Here is a 24,960-nt window from a genome sequence, read left to right as displayed (position 1 = left end):
ACTACACAAAACATAGTGTATCTAGAAATTTTAATCAGGCACATTCAGGGGATCCGAAAAGTCTTTTGATTGTTTGTATAGAACATATTGCACCTACACCTAGAGGAGGCAATAGGCTCAATAAATTATGCTATAGAGAAGTATACTGGGTGCTCAAATTCAACTCCCTACATGCAGATGGATTGAATGAAAGCATTGAATTGAACACTATACCTTGGCAAACAGATGCCTTTTCCTCGTTTTCCTCCCCCCATATCAAGCCAAATAAGCTTCCGATATCCACTCTGAAGAATCCGTAGTTAGAGTTTCCCTAGTAGGTAATGATGGAAGTGCCTGAACTACATACATACATCGATATACTGTGTGTGTATATATATATATATAAGTGCAAATAGGACCGGCACTCCCCCCATTTATAACAACTTACTCAGGTGCCATCTGGAAAAATGGAAATACCTCTGGATTTGTCACACAAGCAGCGGCAGTCTGAGATTCAATGCAGGCACATAAGTGGTACAACCGTGTAATTTATTCCATCCTGTAAGCCAACGTTTCAGGGCTAACCTACCCCTTTGTCAAGGTGAAAACAATGGATACAAAAACAAACATACGTTTATACAGTGCAAAAGACCCGCCAGCGGGAAGAGGCACAGAGACCGGGGGCGGGAGATCCCTCCATCCCGGCTCATGTGTGAGCGTGATACGTGAACGGCCTGTGGCCACTTATATTATCATTGTTATTTTTATTGGATGTACTGGATCTGTCTCCCATTCTTTGATTGAAATATATTATGAAATAATATCGACTTTATAATGATGATTATGAAAACTTCTTCCTTTCCCCTACAGTATATAATGGATATTTATCTATATAAATGTATTCCCTGGATTGGTAAAATCACAGTATGCAATCACTAATTAATATAATATGTCTATACAAATGTATTTAGTTTTCACGTTTATGCTGTCCCTATTAATGTGCATGTTGTTCTACTCTGCACAGCTTGTGATTGAATAGACCTATAATAAGGAATGATATATTTCCCCTCTCATAGGTTCCTCTGATTAAAGTACACAATTCATGCACCTTCTTGAACAATAGATTTGAAAATGTATAAATGTGTATCTATATGGTTACTGAAATTGTTATGCACATATGTATAAAGTAATCATTTTTTGAAACATGTGGTTACTATAACAACTGCTTGTATTTCCGATCATGTAGGATGCACTAATCTAATTCATACTGCAGGTAAGTCCAATCTATACATATGATTGGCTCTGGGGCGCTGCGCTGCACATTACTGTGGAACACAGCGCTAAAATATAAATACAGGATGCGCTGACCTCCGTTGGAGGTGTGGAATGCAGCGCTTCTGTGTACACTGGGGGTAATTCTGAGTTGATCGCAGCAGGAACTTTGTTAGCAGTTGGGGAAAACCATGTGCACTGCAGGGGGGGCAGATATAACATGTGCAGAGCGAGTTAGATTTGGGTGGGGTGTGTTCAATCTGCAATCTAAATTGCAGTGTAAAAATAAAGCAGCCAGTATTTACCCTGCACAGAAACAAAATAACCCACCCAAATCTAACTCTTTCTGCACATGTTATATCTGCCTCCCCTGCAGTGCACATGGTTTCGCCCAACTGCTAACAAAGTTCCTGCTGCGATCAACTCAGAATTACCCCCACTGTCCACTACAGAGTGCGGCTCTCTGCGCTGATGTGGAACGCAGCGCTGCGTTCTGGGATCACCAAACTGTTGACTTCAATAATATGACTTCAATAATATTATCAAATAGCACACTGATTGGCTCATCCGAGTCACGTGACCGGGATAAGTCTCACTGATTGGCCCATACAAGTTACATGACCGGGACAAATCACATGATAGGAATACAATCAAATGAAATGTCTTATTTGTTATTATGTGACTTATTTATATTTTGTTTTTATTATAAAGTAGGTTTATTTTGGATGTGACACAGTAACAATGCCTTCTATATATGAAAAATGTTTTGAGGACTTTTTTTTTTGATGATTAGATGTGCATAGCAGATGCTGGGGATTAAGCCACAGTTAAAAGGGTATATAAACAGAGTCCAGTGACACTGAAAAACTTGCTCCTGAGGAAACTGGCAGCTATTTTACCACCGAAACGCATGGAGCCTGCTTGTATGGAATCCAAGCCAATCATCTCAATATCATTCTTTCTGGTATAATCTGGACTCATTTGCAACCACTCCATCTCCACCAGTCAAAGCATATTCTTGGGCCCGGATCTCTCTCCCTGCTACAAATTGGATCTCTGCATTCATGAGATACCTATAGGACTGCATCTCTGGATCGGGTAATACCATTGCTTTAGAAGGATTTTTAACATATGTGGAATGAGCCCAGCCAGTTATGTGATTAAGCACCTTATTGAGGAGAACATTTGTGGCTTCTACTTTCCAACAAGCTCAATCTGTATTTCTGCAGCGGGGTACACTGGTATTCCACCGGGAATAACATCGGGGGGTAGAGCTGGATCGTGATCCCAGGCACCAACAGGCTAAAGCTTTGACTGTTTCCAGGATGCAATGCACCGCCTCCTATATATCCCCGCCTCCAGGCACTGGAGCTCAGCTAACAGGGAGGGCTGCGTTAGGCAGCCCTGAAAAGAGCTTTTCTGACAAGTAAGAAGACTTCAAGGGCCGCAGCATAGGTACTTTGTGCTATACTGTATGTCATACTGACATGACATGCTGCAGCTCCCTCACCTCCCCCAGCAGCACTGTATACTCCTGTGCCCTGGTTGCCGGGTACTTACAGCGGAGGCGCTCCGGTCTCATCAGGCACACATACCGCCGCTGCACTCCTGGATCGCGTGGCTGCACGATAGGGAGGAGGTAAGAGGGTCCCCCAGGCGGGACCCGCCGAAATCGCGATCCGGTCGCGGTCTCCGGTGATGGACCGCGCCGCTGGCGTGGAAACTGTGGACCTGCAGGGACCCCATTATATCCACCAGAGCAAGGAGCACAGGTCGAATTTACTAAAATCCGTTTAGGACAGGCTCCATAGTACCCGATGGTGAAGTCCAGCAGAGGGGATAAGGCGCTCACCTGTAGCCCCTCCCCCAGGCGCCATCTACAGCAGATGTTCCCGCCCTGGAGCTGCATCTCTCTCTCTCCCTCACTCCCTGTCAGTGTTTGGGCGCCATTACACAGAGCTGCGCTGATTCTGGGACTGCTGGGCACTGTCTCCTCTGTAAAGCCGCCTGCCTCATCAGCACTGTGCATTTACAGGACACTTAAGTATTCTACATGTCGTTTAGACAGTGTTAGTTAAGAACAAATGCATAAGTATAGGGATATTTAGTACAATTATCCTGTGATATACATCCAGTTTTTACTGTGCATTTTTATATCTGTATACATACATAGCTTTACTTAGTATTGCTGGTCCAGTGCAGTTTTATTGTTGTTTGTAATAATTTCTGCATTGTACATGTGACTTTGTGTGCCAATAGCTGCTGTGTTATTCCTATTCCGTGTATATCACACATATTGCTATCCCTATATTCTGTACCCTGACGGGGGCTAAGTACGTATATATATAGTGTTTCACAGGATATACTGTTTGGTATTTTTTTCTGTGTATTTCAGTCACCATATACAGTACCGCTGTCACGATCCAGGTAATTCCTTATCAGTATTTACCTTCCAAATGTCTCCTGAGACTGTCCCAGTGTTCCAAGCCTGGATTCCATCTGCACTGTCTGTGTGCAGCACGCTGCATCTCATTGTTTCTAATCTCTTTACTGTGATTCTGGCAGCATCAGGGTTAAGTTTCACATGCAAGTTACAAACAGTCTTTCCCTCCAAGTTCAAACATGGGCGCAGCCATGTTTGTTTTCATCACATGTTACTTTTCAGCCTATCAGCTGTACTCTGCTCTCGGCCTGATTACCCAGCAGCTGCACTCTGGACTCTGCTTAATCAGCCAGCCAATCCCTGTTTCCCAGCTGGTATAAATATCTTGTTCCTGGGCTGGAAAGAGTTGTCAGTGCTTCAATTGTCTTCAGTGATTCCAGTGTGCAGTTCTTCCATGGACTTTCTCTGCTGTACAGCCTGACTCTGCAGTGTCTACATTGCTCCCTGTGACTGGCAGTTACCTGAGACCGGCTTCCAGCTTCTAGCTTCCAGCGGTGCTCTGCCCTGCCAGTAACCATCGGTGTTCCGCCATCGATCCCCAGTAACCATCTGTGTTCCGCCATCGATCCCAAGTCTCCATCGGTGCTCCGCCATCGATCCCAAGTCTCCATCGGTGCTCCGCCATCGTTCCCAAGTCTCCATCGGTGCTCCGCCATCGTTCCCAAGTCTCCATCGGTGCTCCGCCATCGTTCCCAAGTCTCCATCGGTGCTCCGCCATCGATCCCAGGTCTCCATCGGTGCTCCGCCATCGATCCCAAGTCTCCATTGGTGCTCCGCCATCGATCCCAAGTCTCCATCGGTGCTCCGCCATCGATCCCAAGTCTCCATCGGTGTTCCGTCATCGATCCCAAGTATTTCTCTGAACTGTGATTCCTGTTACCTGTACCAAGTCATCCGTATTCCTCTGAACTGTGTTTAATAAACCTTTGAACTTTCCTTCGTTGTCTTGGTCACGCCTTCGGGCATTTGTTCTAAAGGTTCCCTGCTTGTCTAAGAACCCTGTACTGCCTCCCAGGTACACATATACCTCAGCCCCTACAACTGAGGCTCCCCCTGGTCAGCACCAGCCCTCAGTTGTGACAGTAAGCACTGACCTAATGGATCTGTCCGGAGACCAGGTCCAAGCGACCAGGCCGATGCAAGAACTTGCAGCCTGCCTTGAACGTCAGGAGACTGCACAGGGCCATGTGATTCGCTGTCTCCAGGATCTCTCCTCTCGGCTGGATGGAATACAAGTAACCCTCCGTGGTTCAGGGGCGTCCAGTGTGCCGACTGCAGTACCTTTGGTGGTATCCCCACCCACCATTCCTGTTTCTGCTCTTTGTCTCCATTTACCGACACCTGCCAAGTTTGATGGTTCCCCAAAAGCCTGTCGGGGTTTCCTAAATCAGTGTGAGATATATTTTGAGTTACAGCCTGGCAGTTTCCCAACTGACCGCACCAAGGTTGCTTACATCATCTCCCTCCTCAGTGGCTCCGCCCTCGATTGGGCATCACCTCTATGGGAGAAGTCTGATGTCCTGCTCTCTTCATACACAGATTTCGTGGCAACCTTCAGGCGCATGTTTGATGAACCAGGTCGTGTGACCTCTGCCTCCTCTGATATCCTCCGGCTACGTCAGGGGACACAAACAGTCGGTAAATATCTGGTACTGTACCAGATCCTAGTGTCCGAACTTTCCTCAGCCCTAGAAGGGGCGTCTGTGTCTACAGCCCTAGAAGGGGCGTCTGTGTCTACAGCCCTAGAAGGGGCGTCTGTGTCTACAGCCCTAGAAGGGGCGTCTGTGTCTACAGCCCAAGAAGGGGCGTCTGTGTCTACAGCCCAAGAAGGGGCGTCTGTGTCTACAGCCCAAGTTGGGGCGTTCGTTTCTGCAACCCCAGGAGGGGTATCCAATGTTCAAGCTCTAGTAGGGGCATATGAGTCTTCTCAAAAAGGAGTTTCTGATCTGTCAGCCCCAGGAGGGGTGCTGGAGAAAACAACCCTGAGAGAGGTGTCTGATTCGTCAACCCCAGGAGGGGTCACCAAAGTTTCAGCCCCAAGGGAAGTATCCAGAGCCAAGTTCCCAGATGGAAATTTTTGTGCTACAGATGCAGTTATGAACTCCTGTTTGCCGTCTTCAGAGAGCACCACCCTGTTGGCATCCAGCATGGACCATGTCCAGGATGGTCTAACTGAACACTCAGATACCACTCATTCCGGTTCTAACCGGATTCAGACTCCTTCAGTTCCAGCTGATTCGAATGTCAATCCAAAGACTCCTCCGGTCCCAGCCAGTTCAAGCTTTTCTGGACCCAATCCGGTTCCATCCGTAGGTCCAAAGACTACTTCAGTTCCAGCTGATTCAACGGTCTCCAAACTCAATCCTGTCCTATCCGTCGGCCCAAAGTCTCCGCCGGTCTCAGCCGGTTCAAGTTTGTCTGGACTCAATCTGGTCTCGTCCATAGGTCCAGTACAGTCTCATCTGGTTCCAGCCAGTTCAAGTTCATCAGGATTCAATCTAGATCCTTCCGTTTGTTCAGGTAAAGAATTTATAAGAAGTGTCCTGGGGCCACTCCTAAAGGAGGGGGTGCTGTCACGATCCAGGTAATTCCTTATCAGTATTTACCTTCCAAATGTCTCCTGAGACTGTCCCAGTGTTCCAAGCCTGGATTCCATCTGCACTGTCTGTGTGCAGCACGCTGCATCTCATTGTTTCTAATCTCTTTACTGTGATTCTGGCAGCATCAGGGTTAAGTTTCACATGCAAGTTACAAACAGTCTTTCCCTCCAAGTTCAAACATGGGCGCAGCCATGTTTGTTTTCATCACATGTTACTTTTCAGCCTATCAGCTGTACTCTGCTCTCGGCCTGATTACCCAGCAGCTGCACTCTGGACTCTGCTTAATCAGCCAGCCAATCCCTGTTTCCCAGCTGGTATAAATATCTTGTTCCTGGGCTGGAAAGAGTTGTCAGTGCTTCAATTGTCTTCAGTGATTCCAGTGTGCAGTTCTTCCATGGACTTTCTCTGCTGTACAGCCTGACTCTGCAGTGTCTACATTGCTCCCTGTGACTTGCAGTTACCTGAGACCGGCTTCCAGCTTCTAGCTTCCAGCGGTGCTCTGCCCTACCAGTAACCATCGGTGTTCCGCCATCGATCCCCAGTAACCATCGGTGCTCCGCCATCGATCCCAAGTCTCCATCGGTGCTCCACCATCGATCCCAAGTCTCCATCGGTGCTCCGCCATCGATCCCAAGTCTCCATCGGTGCTCCGCCATCGATCCCAAGTCTCCATCGGTGCTCCGCCATCGATCCCAAGTCTCCATCGGTGCTCCGCCATCGATCCCAAGTATTTCTCTGAACTGTGATTCCTGTTACCTGTACCAAGTCATCCGTATTCCTCTGAACTGTGTTTAATAAACCTTTGAACTTTCCTTCGTTGTCTTGGTCACGCCTTCGGGCATTTGTTCTAAAGGTTCCCTGCTTGTCTAAGAACCCTGTACTGCCTCCCAGGTACACATATACCTCAGCCCCTACAACTGAGGCTCCCCCTGGTCAGCACCAGCCCTCAGTTGTGACAACCACTTAAAGCCTCTGTTTGTGATCTGCATTGCAATCACACTCCACAGGTTGTTTTGTCAGGTACTGTGTCTGGCTATATTGTACTGTTACGACCAAGAGCTACATTCTCCAATAATGTCTGAGTCACGGGGCGGGAGATCTGTGGCTGATACTGCGTCATGCAGTGCTGACACTGCGGATTTATCTGAGGAAAATATTCCAGCTGAGGGTCCAGTTATTGGGGGTTCTGTACCCCTCGGTCAGCCTGCAGCACCGGTGGCACATCAAGACCCACCTTGGGCTGCTTTTTCTAATTTACTGACTGCGCTAGTAACAAGACTTGCGCCCCCTGTGGGACCCCCTGTGCCTGTACAATCACATATTGTTCCTGTTGTAAATCAACCATGGGTGGATTCTCTGTCGACTCAGTTACAGCAGTTAAATCAGTCCTTGGTTAAACAAAAGCCTGACCCTCACCCCCCTAGGACCAAAGGGTCATCTAAGCGGGCCATTTCTTCCTCACAATCCACGCATGTTTCGGATACTTCATCCGATGAATATATACTGACCCATCAGACACTGATGCAGATGCTTCTGATGGGGAATCTACAACACAGGTGGATGTTCCTGACCTCTTGGAGGCTATCAAACTGATTCTTCAGATAGATGATGTAACTGAACCTCCATATACATCTAAGAAACCTGATAAATTCAAACGTCGGAAGGTTACTAAATTAGTTTTGCCACATTCTGACCATTTAGTTGACATATATCAGGAATCTTGGGAGTCTCCAGGAAAGATATTCTCCCTGTCTAAAATGTGGCACGTCTGGTGGTGTCTACTACTCTGCCTGTCACTACCGTCACCTCTCTGAAGGAACCGACGGATAAGCGTGTGGAGGGTTGCTTGAAGTCTATTTACACTCTTGTGGGTGCTGTGCATAGACCTACTAAAGCAGCTTCTTGGGCTGCAAAAGCTATTAAAGCCTGGGTTCAAGAATTTAAAGCGGAGCTACCTCCTAATTTTTCTGATAATGCCAGACAGTGTCTTTCATATATAACCACAGCCTCCCATTACATTCAGGAGGCGGCCTCTGATGCCGGTGTGCTGGCAGCCAAAGCATCTACTACGTCCATTCTGGCTCGCCGGATTCTGTGGTTGCAGTCCTGGTCTGTGGATCTGGACTCTAAAAAGACCTGGAGGTGATCCCTTTTAAGGGAAACATCCTTTTTGGGGAAGATCTGAACAAGACTGTTGCTGACTTAGCGTCTGCTAAAACTGCATGTCTGCCGAGTACTAATCCTTCGGCTCCGAAGGCTAAAAGTACCACCTTTCGTTCCTTTCGACCTCCAAGCAAAAGCAAAGGGTCAGGCGTATCTGAAACAGGCTTGCACTTCCAAAACCTCTAAGCCCAAACCTAAACGTTCCTTGGCTGCCCACCAGCCTGCTTCCAAACCAGACAAGCCTGCTGTATGACGGGGCGGGCCTCCCCCTGGAGGACCCCAGGGTGGGAGGCCGACTTCTGCAGTTTGCCCAGGTATGGATACTAGAGATGAGCGGGTTCGGTTTCTCTGAATCCGAACCCGCCAGAACTTCATGTTTTTTTTCACGGGTCCGAGCGACTCGGATCTTCCCGCCTTGCTCGGTTAACCCGAGCGCGCCCGAACGTCATCATGACGCTGTCGGATTCTCGCGAGGCTCGGATTCTATCGCGAGACTCGGATTCTATATAAGGAGCCGCGCGTCGCCGCCATTTTCACACGTGCATTGAGATTGATAGGGAGAGGACGTGGCTGGCGTCCTCTCCATTTAGATTATAAGAGACTGAGAGAGATTTACTGGAGCTGACTAGGAGGAGTACTGTTACTGTAGAAGTGTAGAGACTGAGTGGAGAGAGTTTACTAGTGAGGACAGTGCAGTTTACTTTATAATCCGTTCTCTGCCTGAAAAAAGCGATACACAGCACACAGTGACTCAGTCACATACCATATCTGTGTGCACTGCTCAGGCTCAGGCCAGTGTGCTGCATCATCTATTATCTATATATAATATTATATATATCTGTCTGACTGCTCAGCTCACACAGCTTATAATTGTGGGGGAGACTGGGGAGCACTACTGCAGTGCCAGTTATAGGTTATAGCAGGAGCCAGGAGTACATAATATATTATATAGTGAGTGACCACCAGACACACAGTGCAGTTTATTTAATATATCCGTTCTCTGCCTGAAAAAAGCGATACACACAGTGACTCAGTCAGTCACATACCATATCTGTGTGCACTGCTCAGGCTCAGGCCAGTGTGCTGCATCATCTATATATATTATATATCTGTCTGACTGCTCAGCTCACACAGCTTATAATTGTGGGGGAGACTGGGGAGCACTACTGCAGTGCCAGTTATAGGTTATAGCAGGAGCCAGGAGTACATAATATTATATTAAAATTAAACAGTGCACACTTTTGCTGCAGGAGTGCCACTGCCAGTGTGACTAGTGACCAGTGACCTGACCACCAGTATATATAATATTAGTAGTATACTATCTCTTTATCAACCAGTCTATATTAGCAGCAGACACAGTACAGTGCGGTAGTTCACGGCTGTGGCTACCTCTGTGTCGGCACTCGGCAGCCCGTCCATAATTGTATATACCACCTAACCGTGGTTTTTTTTTCTTTCTTTATACATACATACTAGTTACGGGTATACTATCTCTTTATCAACCAGTCTATATTAGCAGCAGACACAGTACAGTGCGGTAGTTCACGGCTGTGGCTACCTCTGTGTCGGCACTCGGCAGCCCGTCCATAATTGTATATACCACCTAACCGTGGTTTTTTTTTCTTTCTTTATACATACATACTAGTTACGAGTATACTATCTCTTTATCAACCAGTCTATATATTAGCAGCAGACACAGTACAGTGCGGTAGTTCACGGCTGTGGCTACCTCTGTGTCGGCACTCGGCAGCCCGTCCATAATTGTATATACCACCTAACCGTGGTTTTTTTTTCTTTCTTTATACATACATACTAGTTACGAGTATACTATCTCTTTATCAACCAGTCTATATTAGCAGCAGACACAGTACAGTGCGGTAGTTCACGGCTGTGGCTACCTCTGTGTCGGCACTCGGCAGCCCGTCCATAATTGTATATACCACCTAACCGTGGTTTTTTTTTCTTTCTTTATACATACATACTAGTTACGAGTATACTATCTCTTTATCAACCAGTCTATATATTAGCAGCAGACACAGTACAGTGCGGTAGTTCACGGCTGTGGCTACCTCTGTGTCGGCACTCGGCAGCCCGTCCATAATTGTATATACCACCTAACCGTGTTTTTTTTTCTTTCTTTATACATACATACTAGTTACGAGTATACTATCTCTTTATCAACCAGTCTATATTAGCAGCAGACACAGTACAGTGCGGTAGTTCACGGCTGTGGCTACCTCTGTGTCTGCACTCGGCAGCCCGTCCATAATTGTATATACCACCTAACCGTGGTTTTTTTTTCTTTCTTTATACATACATACTAGTTACGAGTATACTATCTCTTTATCAACCAGTCTATATATTAGCAGCAGACACAGTACAGTGCGGTAGTTCACGGCTGTGGCTACCTCTGTGTCGGCACTCGGCAGCCCGTCCATAATTGTATATACCACCTAACCGTGGTTTTTTTTTCTTTCTTTATACATACATACTAGTTACGAGTATACTATCTCTTTATCAACCAGTCTATATATTAGCAGCAGACACAGTACAGTGCGGTAGTTCACGGCTGTGGCTACCTCTGTGTCGGCACTCGGCAGCCCGTCCATAATTGTATACTAGTATCCAATCCATCCATCTCCATTGTTTACCTGAGGTGCCTTTTAGTTGTGCCTATTAAAATATGGAGAACAAAAATGTTGAGGTTCCAAAATTAGGGAAAGATCAAGATCCACTTCCACCTCGTGCTGAAGCTGCTGCCACTAGTCATGGCCGAGACGATGAAATGCCAGCAACGTCGTCTGCCAAGGCCGATGCCCAATGTCATAGTACAGAGCATGTCAAATCCAAAACACCAAATATCAGTAAAAAAAGGACTCCAAAACCTAAAATAAAATTGTCGGAGGAGAAGCGTAAACTTGCCAATATGCCATTTACCACACGGAGTGGCAAGGAACGGCTGAGGCCCTGGCCTATGTTCATGGCTAGTGGTTCAGCTTCACATGAGGATGGAAGCACTCAGCCTCTCGCTAGAAAAATGAAAAGACTCAAGCTGGCAAAAGCAGCACAGCAAAGAACTGTGCATTCTTCGAAATCCCAAATCCACAAGGAGAGTCCAATTGTGTCGGTTGCGATGCCTGACCTTCCCAACACTGGACGTGAAGAGCATGCGCCTTCCACCATTTGCACGCCCCCTGCAAGTGCTGGAAGGAGCACCCGCAGTCCAGTTCCTGATAGTCAGATTGAAGATGTCAGTGTTGAAGTACACCAGGATGAGGAGGATATGGGTGTTGCTGGCGCTGGGGAGGAAATTGACCAGGAGGATTCTGATGGTGAGGTGGTTTGTTTAAGTCAGGCACCCGGGGAGACACCTGTTGTCCGTGGGAGGAATATGGCCGTTGACATGCCAGGTGAAAATACCAAAAAAATCAGCTCTTCGGTGTGGAGGTATTTCACCAGAAATGCGGACAACAGGTGTCAAGCCGTGTGTTCCCTTTGTCAAGCTGTAATAAGTAGGGGTAAGGACGTTAACCACCTCGGAACATCCTCCCTTATACGTCACCTGCAGCGCATTCATAATAAGTCAGTGACAAGTTCAAAAACTTTGGGTGACAGCGGAAGCAGTCCACTGACCAGTAAATCCCTTCCTCTTGTAACCAAGCTCACGCAAACCACCCCACCAACTCCCTCAGTGTCAATTTCCTCCTTCCCCAGGAATGCCAATAGTCCTGCAGGCCATGTCACTGGCAATTCTGACGAGTCCTCTCCTGCCTGGGATTCCTCCGATGCATCCTTGCGTGTAACGCCTACTGCTGCTGGCGCTGCTGTTGTTGCCGCTGGGAGTCGATGGTCATCCCAGAGGGGAAGTCGTAAGCCCACTTGTACTACTTCCAGTAAGCAATTGACTGTTCAACAGTCCTTTGCGAGGAAGATGAAATATCACAGCAGTCATCCTACTGCAAAGCGGATAACTGAGTCCTTGACAACTATGTTGGTGTTAGACGTGCGTCCGGTATCCGCCGTTAGTTCACAGGGAACTAGACAATTTATTGAGGCAGTGTGCCCCCGTTACCAAATACCATCTAGGTTCCACTTCTCTAGGCAGGCGATACCGAGAATGTACACGGACGTCAGAAAAAGACTCACCAGTGTCCTAAAAAATGCAGTTGTACCCAATGTCCACTTAACCACGGACATGTGGACAAGTGGAGCAGGGCAGGGTCAGGACTATATGACTGTGACAGCCCACTGGGTAGATGTATGGACTCCCGCCGCAAGAACAGCAGCGGCGGCACCAGTAGCAGCATCTCGCAAACGCCAACTCTTTCCTAGGCAGGCTACGCTTTGTATCACCGGTTTCCAGAATACGCACACAGCTGAAAACCTCTTACGGCAACTGAGGAAGATCATCGCGGAATGGCTTACCCCAATTGGACTCTCCTGTGGATTTGTGGCATCGGACAACGCCAGCAATATTGTGTGTGCATTAAATATGGGCAAATTCCAGCACGTCCCATGTTTTGCACATACCTTGAATTTGGTGGTGCAGAATTTTTTTAAAAACGACAGGGGCGTGCAAGAGATGCTGTCGGTGGCCAGAAAAATTGCGGGACACTTTCGGCGTACAGGCACCACGTACAGAAGACTGGAGCACCACCAAAAACTACTGAACCTGCCCTGCCATCATCTGAAGCAAGAAGTGGTAACGAGGTGGAATTCAACCCTCTATATGCTTCAGAGGTTGGAGGAGCAGCAAAAGGCCATTCAAGCCTATACAATTGAGCACGATATAGGAGGTGGAATGCACCTGTCTCAAGCGCAGTGGAGAATGATTTCAACGTTGTGCAAGGTTCTGATGCCCTTTGAACTTGCCACACGTGAAGTCAGTTCAGACACTGCCAGCCTGAGTCAGGTCATTCCCCTCATCAGGCTTTTGCAGAAGAAGCTGGAGGCATTGAAGAAGGAGCTAAAAGGGAGCGATTCCGCTAGGCATGTGGGACTTGTGGATGCAGCCCTTAATTCGCTTAACAAGGATTCACGGGTGGTCAATCTGTTGAAATCAGAGCACTACATTTTGGCCACCGTGCTCGATCCTAGATTTAAAGCCTACCTTGGATCTCTCTTTCCGGCAGACACAAGTCTGCTGGGGTGCAAAGACCTGCTGGTGACAAAATTGTCAAGTCAAGCGGAACGCGACCTGTCAACATCTCCTCCTTCACATTCTCCCGCAACTGGGGGTGCGAGGAAAAGGCTCAGAATTCCGAGCCCACCCGCTGGCGGTGATGCAGGGCAGTCTGGAGCGACTGCTGATGCTGACATCTGGTCCGGACTGAAGGACCTGACAACGATTACGGACATGTCGTCTACTGTCACTGCATATGATTCTCTCAACATTGATAGAATGGTGGAGGATTATATGAGTGACCGCATCCAAGTAGGCACGTCACACAGTCCGTACTTATACTGGCAGGAAAAAGAGGCAATTTGGAGGCCCTTGCACAAACTGGCTTTATTCTACCTAAGTTGCCCTCCCACAAGTGTGTACTCCGAAAGAGTGTTTAGTGCCGCCGCTCACCTTGTCAGCAATCGGCGTACGAGGTTACATCCAGAAAATGTGGAGAAGATGATGTTCATTAAAATGAATTATAATCAATTCCTCCGCGGAGACATTGACCAGCAGCAATTGCCTCCACAAAGTACACAGGGAGCTGAGATGGTGGATTCCAGTGGGGACGAATTGATAATCTGTGAGGAGGGGGATGTACACGGTGATATATCGGAGGGTGAAGATGAGGTGGACATCTTGCCTCTGTAGAGCCAGTTTGTGCAAGGAGAGATTAATTGCTTCTTTTTTGGGGGGGGTCCAAACCAACCCGTCATATCAGTCACAGTCGTGTGGCAGACCCTGTCACTGAAATGATGGGTTGGTTAAAGTGTGCATGTCCTGTTTTGTTTATACAACATAAGGGTGGGTGGGAGGGCCCAAGGACAATTCCATCTTGCACCTCTTTTTTCTTTTCTTTTTCTTTGCATCATGTGCTGATTGGGGAGGGTTTTTTGGAAGGGACATCCTGCGTGACACTGCAGTGCCACTCCTAGATGGGCCCGGTGTTTGTGTCGGCCACTAGGGTCGCTAATCTTACTCACACAGTCAGCTACCTCATTGCGCCTCTTTTTTTCTTTGCGTCATGTGCTGTTTGGGGAGGGTTTTTTGGAAGGGACATCCTGCGTGACACTGCAGTGCCACTCCTAGATGGGCCCGGTGTTTGTGTCGGCCACTAGGGTCGCTAATCTTACTCACACAGCTACCTCATTGCGCCTCTTTTTTTCTTTGCGTCATGTGCTGTTTGGGGAGGGTTTTTTGGAAGGGACATCCTGCGTGACACTGCAGTGCCACTCCTAGATGGGCCCGGTGTTTGTGTCGGCCACTAGGGTCGCTAATCTTACTCACACAGCTACCTCATTGCGCCTCTTTTTTTCTTTGCGTCATGTGCTGTTTGGGGAGGGTTTTTTGGAAGGGACATCCTGCGTGACACTGCAGTGCCACTCCTAGATGGGCCCGGTGTTTGTGTCGGCCACTAGGGTCGCTTATCTTACTCACACAGCGACCTCGGTGCAAATTTTAGGACTAAAAATAATATTGTGAGGTGTGAGGTATTCAGAATAGACTGAAAATGAGTGTAAATTATGGTTTTTGAGGTTAATAATACTTTGGGATCAAAATGACCCCCAAATTCTATGATTTAAGCTGTTTTTTAGTGTTTTTTGAAAAAAACACCCGAATCCAAAACACACCCGAATCCGACAAAAAAAATTCGGTGAGGTTTTGCCAAAACGCGTTCGAACCCAAAACACGGCCGCGGAACCGAACCCAAAACCAAAACACAAAACCCGAAAAATTTCAGGCGCTCATCTCTAAATACGGACCACTTCAGATGCCTGGGTGAGGGAAGTCGTCACTCATGGTTACACCATCTCTTTCAAGAAACGTCCCCCTCGCCAGTTTTGCTTGACAAATATCTCTTCGGATCCGTTGAAAGCAATAACTCTACAATTGGTGGTACTATCCCTCCTTTACATAGGAGTGATAGTGCCAGTGCCTCTGGCTCAAAGAGGCAGGGGGTATTATTCAACGCTGTTCCTAGTTCCAACACCGAATGGATCCTCAGGGCACATTCTCAACCTCAAGTCTTTGAACAAATTTGTGAAGGTATCCAAATTCCGTATGGAAACTTTTCGCTGTATTGTTCTGGCCTTGGAGCCCAAGGTCTATATGGTCCACCTGGACATACAGGATGCTTACCTACATATACCTATTGCCATGTCGCATCAGCAATATCTGCGGTTTGCTATTGGCAACCTACATTATCAATTCCAGGCCTTGCCTTTTGGACTGACCATGGCTCCGTGAATCTTCACCAAGGTCATGGCGGTCATGATGGCCCTTCTCCACCATCAGGGTATCAGGATCCTGCTGTATCTGGGTGACTTGTTGATCTTGGCGAACTCCCCAGAGGTTCTTCTCCGTCATCTGGAACTGATGGTCCAATTCCTGCAAGCCCACGGGTGGCTCATCAACTGGAAGAAATCCTCGCTGGTTCCTGCTCAGAGCATGGTACACCTGGGGGCATTACTGGACACACACAACCAACGGTTGTTCTTGTCTCCGGAGAAGGTCCTGAAACTTCAGGACAGGATACGATGCTTCCTCTCTCACCCTCGTGTGTCGATACACTCGGCGATGCAAGTAGTAGGCCTCATGGTGTCGGCTTTCAACATGGTAGAGTACGCTCAATTTAATTCTTGCCCTCTGCAGCGGTTAATCCTTTCCAAGTGGGACAGCCTGCCTCACCGGATCTGGTCTCACATAATTTCCTTGACTCCGGAAGTTCGTATGTCTCTAAGCTGGTGGCTCAAGGACAAACAATTGAGCAGGGGCCGTCACTTATGGATCTCCAACTGGGTCCTCCTAATGATGGATGCCAGTCTGCGGGGTTGGGGCACGGGGTTGGAGAAACTCTCTTCAGGGTCGGTGGACCAGAGAGGAATCTCTCCTTTCGATAAACATTCTGGAGTTGCGGGCAGTGTTCAATGCTCTGAAACTGGCCCTGCCTCTGGTACAGAACAGGCCTGTTCAAGTACAGTCGGGCATCACCACCATGGTGGCATACATAAATCATCAAGGCGGCACTCGAAGCCACATGGCAATGATGGAAGTGTCAAAGATTCTTCTATGGGCGAAACATCATCTGCCAGCAATATCGGCAGTGTTCATTCCGGGGGCCCTCAACTGGGAAGCGGACTTCCTCAGTCATCATGATGAACACGCCGTAGAGTGGAGCCTTCATCTGGAAGTCTTTCAACTCCTAGTGGACAAGTGGGGCCTACCAGATGTAGACCTGATGGCGTCTTGACACAATCACAAGGTTCCGGTCTTCGGAGCAAGGACAAGGGATCCTCAAGCAGCGTTCGTGGACGCCCTGGCTATTCCATGGAACTTTCGGCTGCCATACGTGTTCCCTCCAGTGTCCCTCCTGCCCAGGGTAATAAGGAATTACAAGCTAGAAGGAGGATAACTACTTCTACTCGCTCCAGCGTGGCCCAGACGGCATTGGTTCTCAGACCTGCTGGGTCTCTCGATAGACCCTCCTCTTCTACTTCCGCAATGCCCAGACCTCCTCGTTCAGGGCCCTTGTGTCTACCAGGATCTAGCCCGATTGGCTTTGACGGCGTGGCTCTTGAAGCTTCAGCTCTGAGTGCCAAGGAATTTTCTGAGGAGGTCATTCAAACTATGTTGAAAGCCTGCAAACCGGCTTCGGCTCGGATAATTTATTATACGGTCTGGAATTCTTACTTCACCTGGTGTGCGGCTAAGAATTATGATGCGTACAAGTTCAGTAATGCCAAACTTTTGGCTTTTATGCAACAGGGCCTGGACTTAGGCCTTTGTCTGGCCTCCCTCAAGGTTCATATTTCAGCCTTGTTGGTATGGTTTCAGAGAAAAATTGCGACTCTGCCTGACGTTCATACTTTCACTCAGGGCGTTTTACGGATTCAACCTCCCTATGTCCCTCCTGTGGCTCCTTGGGATATGTCGGTTGTTCTGGATGCCCTACAAGAGTCTCCGTTTGAACCTCTTGAGTCTGTGGACCTTAAATGGCTTATATTTAAGGTCTTATTTTTGCTGGCTATTGCCTCTGCTAGAAGGGTTTCAGACTTGGGTGCCTTATCCTGTCATTCACCCTTTCTGATTTTTCACTGTGACCGTGCGGTTCTTAGAACTCGATCTGGTTATCTGCCTAAGGTGGTGTCGTCTTCCACCTTAACCAAGAGATTGTGGTTCCGGCCTTTATCTCTCTTGGTTTGTCCTCCAAAAATCGGTCTTTGGATGTGGTACGGGCTCTCCGTATATATGTGAAGAGTACTGCTTCTCTTAGGAGATCTGATTCTCTCTTTGTCCTTTTTGGTTTTCTCTCAAACGTGACTGGCCTGCAAATAAGCAGACCTTGGCCAGATGGATTAGAATAGTGATTGCACAAGCTTATGTACAGGCTGGACTTCCAGCTCCTGCTACTATCAAGGCCCATTCTACTCGGTCTGTTGGACCTTCTTGGGCGGCCCGCCGTGACGTGTCCTAGAACAATTGTGCAAGGTGGCTATGTGGTCCTCAGTGAACACATTCATCAGGTTCTATGCCTGATACTTCTGCCTTCCAGGATGTTTCCTTTGGACAACGGGCTCTAGTGCCCACTACAGTGCCCCCTCCCATGAGGAACTGCTTTAGGACATCCCCAATGTTATTCCCTGTGGAATACCAGTGTACCCCGCTGCAGAAATGGAGATTTATGGTAAGACTTACCATTGTTGAATCTCTTTCTGCGAGGTACACTGGATTCCACAGGGCGCCCACCCTGATGCACTTAGCTTCTTTGGATTTGTATGGCATTAGCCACTGGTACCTTCTGCTGTCGTGAGAATGTGGTTGTCTGTGGCTACTAACTACTGTCTTCTCTTTTACCTGCTACTGCATTGGACTGGTTAACAAAACTGAGCTCCAGTCCTGGAAGTGGAGATATAGAGGAGGTGGTGCAGTAAATCCTAGGAACAGTCAAAGCTTTAGCCTGTTGGTGCCTCGGATAACGATCCAACTCTACATCCCGATTTTATTCCCTGTGGAATCCAGTGTACATCGCAGAAAGAGATTTAACAATGGTAAGTCTTACCATAAATCTCCTTTTTTTTTATTGTGATTTGTGGTAATCATCCCCGTTTTTTTCTTTTTATGAATCCTTAATAAATTTTTATTTTTATTGTGAAACGTCCTTTTTAATTATTGGAATAACTGCCGGCTCCAGTATCCTATTGCTTCCTTTACTGTAATTAATGTATTTGGGTTTCCCCAAGTAGGCCCGAATGGTGTAAGGGGTAGGTACACAAACATACTTGGGTGGAGGCAATGACATTAGATGTACAATACCCTCAGTTAAGGGTGGGTACATCCAAGACATTACTGAAAACTAGTAACCCTATGTAAAGTAAGGGGATAGTCCCGTTATAGGTTAAAAGGGGTTTACATGGTCATGTAGGGGCATTTCGTGGATTGGTAGTGTTAATGTGATAAAAATTAATATTTTGCCTCTGGTGCTCTATCTCCCACAAACTTTACCTGTGCTCATTCTGCATGGCTGGTTCATGGGCCTCCATTGTGTACTCAATAACTATGTGGAGGGGGTCAGAACATGTTTAAACATGACTTTTTGTTTAGGGGGCAGCATCTGCGTGGTCTTCATCTTCTTCATTTACGTACATACCATGACGCAGGTGTGCTTAGTAGAATCCTAGAAGGGTCTAAGTAGAGTACTGCTAAGCAGCGGGTATTCAATGAAGGCTACTTAATACAGTCTTCCTTAGCCGCCATGACTTGGTTTTCCTATTCGCCTAATATTTCCCATCTGACTCTGGGTCCTACATAAGCGGTACTGTGACAACTTAGACGTTTGGAATGTGTATCATCAATTCCCTTCTCTCTGACCTCCCTATTTGATAATCCAGCATTTGTTTTTGGTGTTTTGAAGCAGACTTTTAAATTTTGATCACGAGCAGGCATATCACAGATTTGTCAATCGATGGGCCTTCCAGGATATTTTCTTTTCATGACATTAATGCTAAGTGGCTTCTACCCAATAATGAAATCTGGCCGTACCTCCAGGTGAAACATTTTCTCCAAACAAAAGGCCTTCTTTTCGTAGGGATTTGTGATTTAACACCTTTTGAGCAACTGATTATTGCACTAGCTCATTCCACCCACGTTTTACCCATCGTAAGTAAATTTTTTATTTAACTCCGTTTCTATGCATTGTCAAAATTTACATGATGCTTAGGGAGAGACCTTGGAATGGATATTAGTGATAACCAATGGTCTTCCGTTTTTGAAAAATTCTGAAGATCCATAAATATACCACTGTTGAGACACATCTTAAGGTCATCTCCAGATGGTGTCAATGTCCACCTAGTCTGTCCAAAATATACCAAGCGGTGTTTGTGAGTTGCTGGAGATGCGGAACAGCTCTGGCTACTCCCCTTCACATCTGATAGTCCTGTCCGTTTTGAAGGCTTTAGGTGATTTTGTTCCCACAGGAGATTTTGGGCTTGGATATTCCAGATGGGCCTGAGTTTTAGCTCTTCAATTTGTATGCCACTCTGCTGTCTGTGTACAAGAAATCACTTTTGAAATATTTCAACAGTGCAGCTAAGGTCGTGACTCCATTGCAATGTAAATACCAAATTGCATTCTAACAAATATTTAAAATGCCCGCTCTAATATATACTGTAGACGCCAGGCGCATCTTATTACCATATACGATAAAAGTGCGCTATACGTCGCAAAACACTGCATCCCATAAGAGAAAACAATACACCCACACATTATCTGAGTTCCAAAGCTCATTGATGTATATATTTGTTATTAAAAGGATATGTATTCAATATATCACAATGTACAGTATATATATAGTTACATGGTTACAATTTATACAGTAAGCAGTTAATACAAACTAAATCAAATACATACAGTTACAGGCCAGCGATACAATTACAATATTTTTCTCAAAAAAAGTCTTCCCTCCATATCATTCTTTCTCTCTCTGTAACATCATGTAGGCACTGGTCTGGCAGCACCTCCATCATCGTCTGGGACAAAACAGCAACTCCTGTGTGTCTGATCAGCAATGTACTATCTAGTTTGGGGGAGTGCACACATCTAGTCTAAGGGAGGGAACTTTCTCATTCATGATGAGTCACTGGTCTGTTCGTATGCTAACAAAGTTCAGCCTTGAAGACATCAAAAGGGCTGGCCTGAGTTTCCTGTCCACCAACTGCTTGGAATGTCCATTGTTCTAATAAGAGTGACTTTAGCTTTCATACATTTAATCATAACTACTTGTTGCAATGTCCTACAACTTAATAACAAGTATCAAATTAATCTACACATTAATCTGGTTACTGTAATACCAAGCATGACATGTCTATCTTGCTCTGATCCAATAATACACATATATGATGTTACTCCATTATATAATTTTATATCATTATGATGTCTGGCGCTTGATATTATTATAATTATGTGCTGTATGAAATATGTGTCGAATCCATCTCTTTGGCATGTCCATGTAAATGCGTATGTTACCATATATTGCTGTGCTCGCTGCGCGTATTTGCAAGCATAGCGACTCATAATGTGTGGAGTCTGTATGTTCTCTCTATGTAATATTTTTGACTTCGACAGTCCACCCTTTGGCAGTGAACAATAACTGCCATAAATTATTAACATAAGAAAAATATTTCAGACAATAATCGGTGACCTAGACATGTATTCATTTTGCAAATCAGATGTTTGACCATATTTGGGGAAGACAAGGAGGAGGACGAGACATCCTCTATATGCACTCGGCGGTCACGGGACCACTGGTTGGGTGTGGGACAACATTCAACCTATAGAGTATGCTGGGACAGTGCTTTGGCCTACAATGTCTGATTTGGCCGAACATTTCACACATACATGTACCTACATCTTTGTACACTGATGTTCGGATTCGATTGAGGTTCTGCTGGGTAGATGAAGAAGACACAAACACATCGTGAAAGTGACATATAAAATTTTCATGATTTACATATTCCTATCATTTTCTGAACATTGTTTCCATTTCTGGAATGTATCCTTGTTTAATCATTGAACAAGGGTTATAAGTAGTGTCCTTCCTAAATAACATAAACCTTCGGAGTTCGGGGAGAGCCACTCATAAACCTTTCTTCCACATATATTAATGAGCTCTTTATCTGCAATGTGTGAATAGCAATTGTCTGATTGTTCCTGATTACCTCCCAATTCCTGAAATTGGTGAGATTTAAACATACCAAGGATTTATCTATGGTACTGGTGGATCTTAAGGCTAGGGGGTCTAGTTATATTATATTCTTTGTCCACCGGTCCCCTCCCCCTTCCGTGTAATTCAAGTACCTCAGCTAACTGTCAAAAAAAATATGGCACTAATCCTGCATCTTTTCGTCTTAGAGGTACATGTGAGCACATCCAACATTCCATTTGGTTTAAGACCTTACCCCCTAGTGAGCGGTAATCACTCAAGGGATGTCTGTCACCTTATTGCTAGACTGACATATCTGGATGCTCTCATCTTCAAATATGGTGTCACAATAACTACAAAATACTGTATTCCTCAGACAATAGCCTATCACGTTACCTCCGAACTCCGTAACTATTAGACCTTTGATTTTTCTCTGGCTTTAACAAACTGATCGGCTAATCCTGGGATCCTATAAGGAAATCACTCCTTCCTCCAGAACCAGTTCCAGTCCCACACTCGACTCCTCATAAAAAAAACCTCGCAAAAATAGAATGTCCTGAAAAAAAAATTTTTGCCAGCGGGAAAGAGAGAAAAGAGAAATAGAACAAAACAACTCTTGTCCATAGCAAATCAATTACAATGACTGGTCTTTCTGCAAACCTTTAGTACGCTCAGGTAGTGTTCAACAGTGCTGCCTCTCAGTCTTCACGGAACAGACTCTCTGGTGATACTTTTGCGATCTCACTCCATTTATGAGTTCCTTCCGGACTACCGACTTTCCTGCAATGGGAATCGTGGACCCAAGTCTCTCTCTCGGCTACTTTCACTGGGATAGTGCTGTCAGCAAAACTTGGTATGGTCCTTCCCACCTGTCTATTAGGCAACCTGAGCGTAAGAACAATCACACAGTCTCTTGGTTCACAATCAAGACAGTTAGTATTTGGCATACCAGCAATCAACAGTTTCAAGTTCTTTTGTCAAGTTCTCAAATGCTGGCTCATCTCAACAAGGTACTGTACTGTCACCTCATTGGTGTATTTCTGATCATTGTGCGGATCAATCATGACATGAGGTTGTCTTCCAAAACAAAAAAAAAACACAAATACCAAAACAAAAACAAAAACAAATTTCGAAGAGGGTGATTCGTTGAGTGAAGATCTGGGAGTGGTTCCGATGCTACATAATACTAGTGCCAGTATCTATGATCACAATAGTCCAATTCCAAGCTTTGCTCCTACTTCTAGGGGTACCATTATCTACACTCAAATTTCTGCGCAATTTTTCTTTGCGGTAAACACAGCAGCATCCTTGGTGGCAGGAAATGCCTCTACCCAGTTTGAGAAAACATCAGTGCACCCCAATACATAACAATAATTCCTAAAGGGTGTTAACTGTACGAAGTCGTTGTGTGTTTGCAATGTAGAGTGCCATGAGCATAACTCAAAAAAAAGAAAAAAAAATCTCTAGAGGAGAGAAAGAAGAAGAAAATGAAAAAGAAAATGTCAGGTTTGCCATTCACCAACAGGCATATCAGTGTCTATACAAAATTTCCCTTCACCAGTATTCTCATCCTTCCTCCACCCTTTGTGCATGACAAGGCGCACTGCAGTAATACTGGTGTCATCCTGCTGTTGGGATATACTGGGTTTGGGCATAAACTCTGAAGGACCTAGGCATGTGGAGTTTGAACTGTAATTGGGTCCATGTATTGTACCACCCTGTGTGAACGCAAAAGATGAAGAGGAAACTGTGGAGAAACAGAATAGAGGTTGGCGACAGATAAGTTTGTAGAGGTGGAGAAGATTTTATAAAAATTTGACAACTGGATTGGGCACTACAGGGAAGTTATTCTCTACTTGGTCTACTCCCCTTAAAAAAATTCTGTGTTTGTCGTATCGCTATTGGGACTATCCCAGCCATCAATCCAGTCTCCTGTCTATCCTAAGTTCATAGGGAATGGTATCTGTGAGATAATTTCCTCTACCTGTGATGGACATGTATCTAGAACACTGAAATGTAACATTAATCTTCGTGGGTGTCTAACATACTTTGTACTTCCTGAGCGGGAGCACATTATATGTATATTATATCTAACAAAGCTCCTGTTAAGTTAATCAGGGGCCATTTCTGCTAGGAAAAAGAAGCAAAAGTTTAGAGGCCCCATCTTAACCCCAGCAAGTTTTGTCAAAGGGTAATGTTGCATTTATTTTGTTCTTCCCATTAGCCGAATCTGTGTTTTCTATATGGCTTGTGATTCCTTACTATATGTCCCTTGGTCCCGTCTATGTGTTTAATAATGTGGCTTGTGTTTTCTGTCTAGGAGGTCTATATTGACTATATGTCCTACTACTCCTACAATCTCTGGCAAAATGCCCTTCCTTCCTACAAGTGTAACATATTATTGACCTTGACTTACCATTAGTGATCTGGGGTTTGGACTGATGGGTCTTTCCTGTATGTGCCTGTATACTTACCGTCCTCAACCTCTCCACCTGTTGTTCTCTGCGCCCAGCAATATTCTTGGGATGTTCAATAGCACACTTTCTAAGATTAGCTACTGTGACCCCTTTCCAATTTGGCAAAGAAGTCTGCACCCTGACCCTCAATGCCTTATTGAGCCCATCCATTAGCACAGAGACAGCCACCTCCCATTTGCCGAATTAGTGTTTACCAGTGATCTTATCCAGACGGAGAGTTTTCTATTACAGTTCCACTGGTCTCAGCCACTTCCCCTGCAGGCTACTGCTCTTCTTTTACCGGTTGGGTACTCCTCTGAGTGCATGAGAGATGGCTGAAACCAATCAGGTCGCCTTCTCCTCCTAAATAAAACTTCAACATTCATTAGTACATATATAGGTTACAGTCATATTTTTCATATTTTTATTATTTTCTATAGTTTGTATGCTGGCCGTAACTGCTTCCACATCTACATATGGCAGTGTACTTGCTTTCTCTTTTTCTTCCTACTTGTTTATTGTTGCTACAAGTTCAAACGGTTCTTATATTTCCATTTTTGTCTTATATGACTTTGGTTAGACATACCACCTGCAATACCTTAGGATCAAACTCACCAACCCCTCTTGCTGCCACAGGTTTAAACAATTTGTATGTCTGACCCTTTGTTTTCTGGATTTAATCAGAC

This window comes from Pseudophryne corroboree, chromosome 5, assembly GCF_028390025.1.
Source record: "Pseudophryne corroboree isolate aPseCor3 chromosome 5, aPseCor3.hap2, whole genome shotgun sequence".
NCBI lineage: Eukaryota > Metazoa > Chordata > Amphibia > Anura > Myobatrachidae > Pseudophryne > Pseudophryne corroboree.
Note: the sequence above shows the minus strand (reverse complement) of the source record.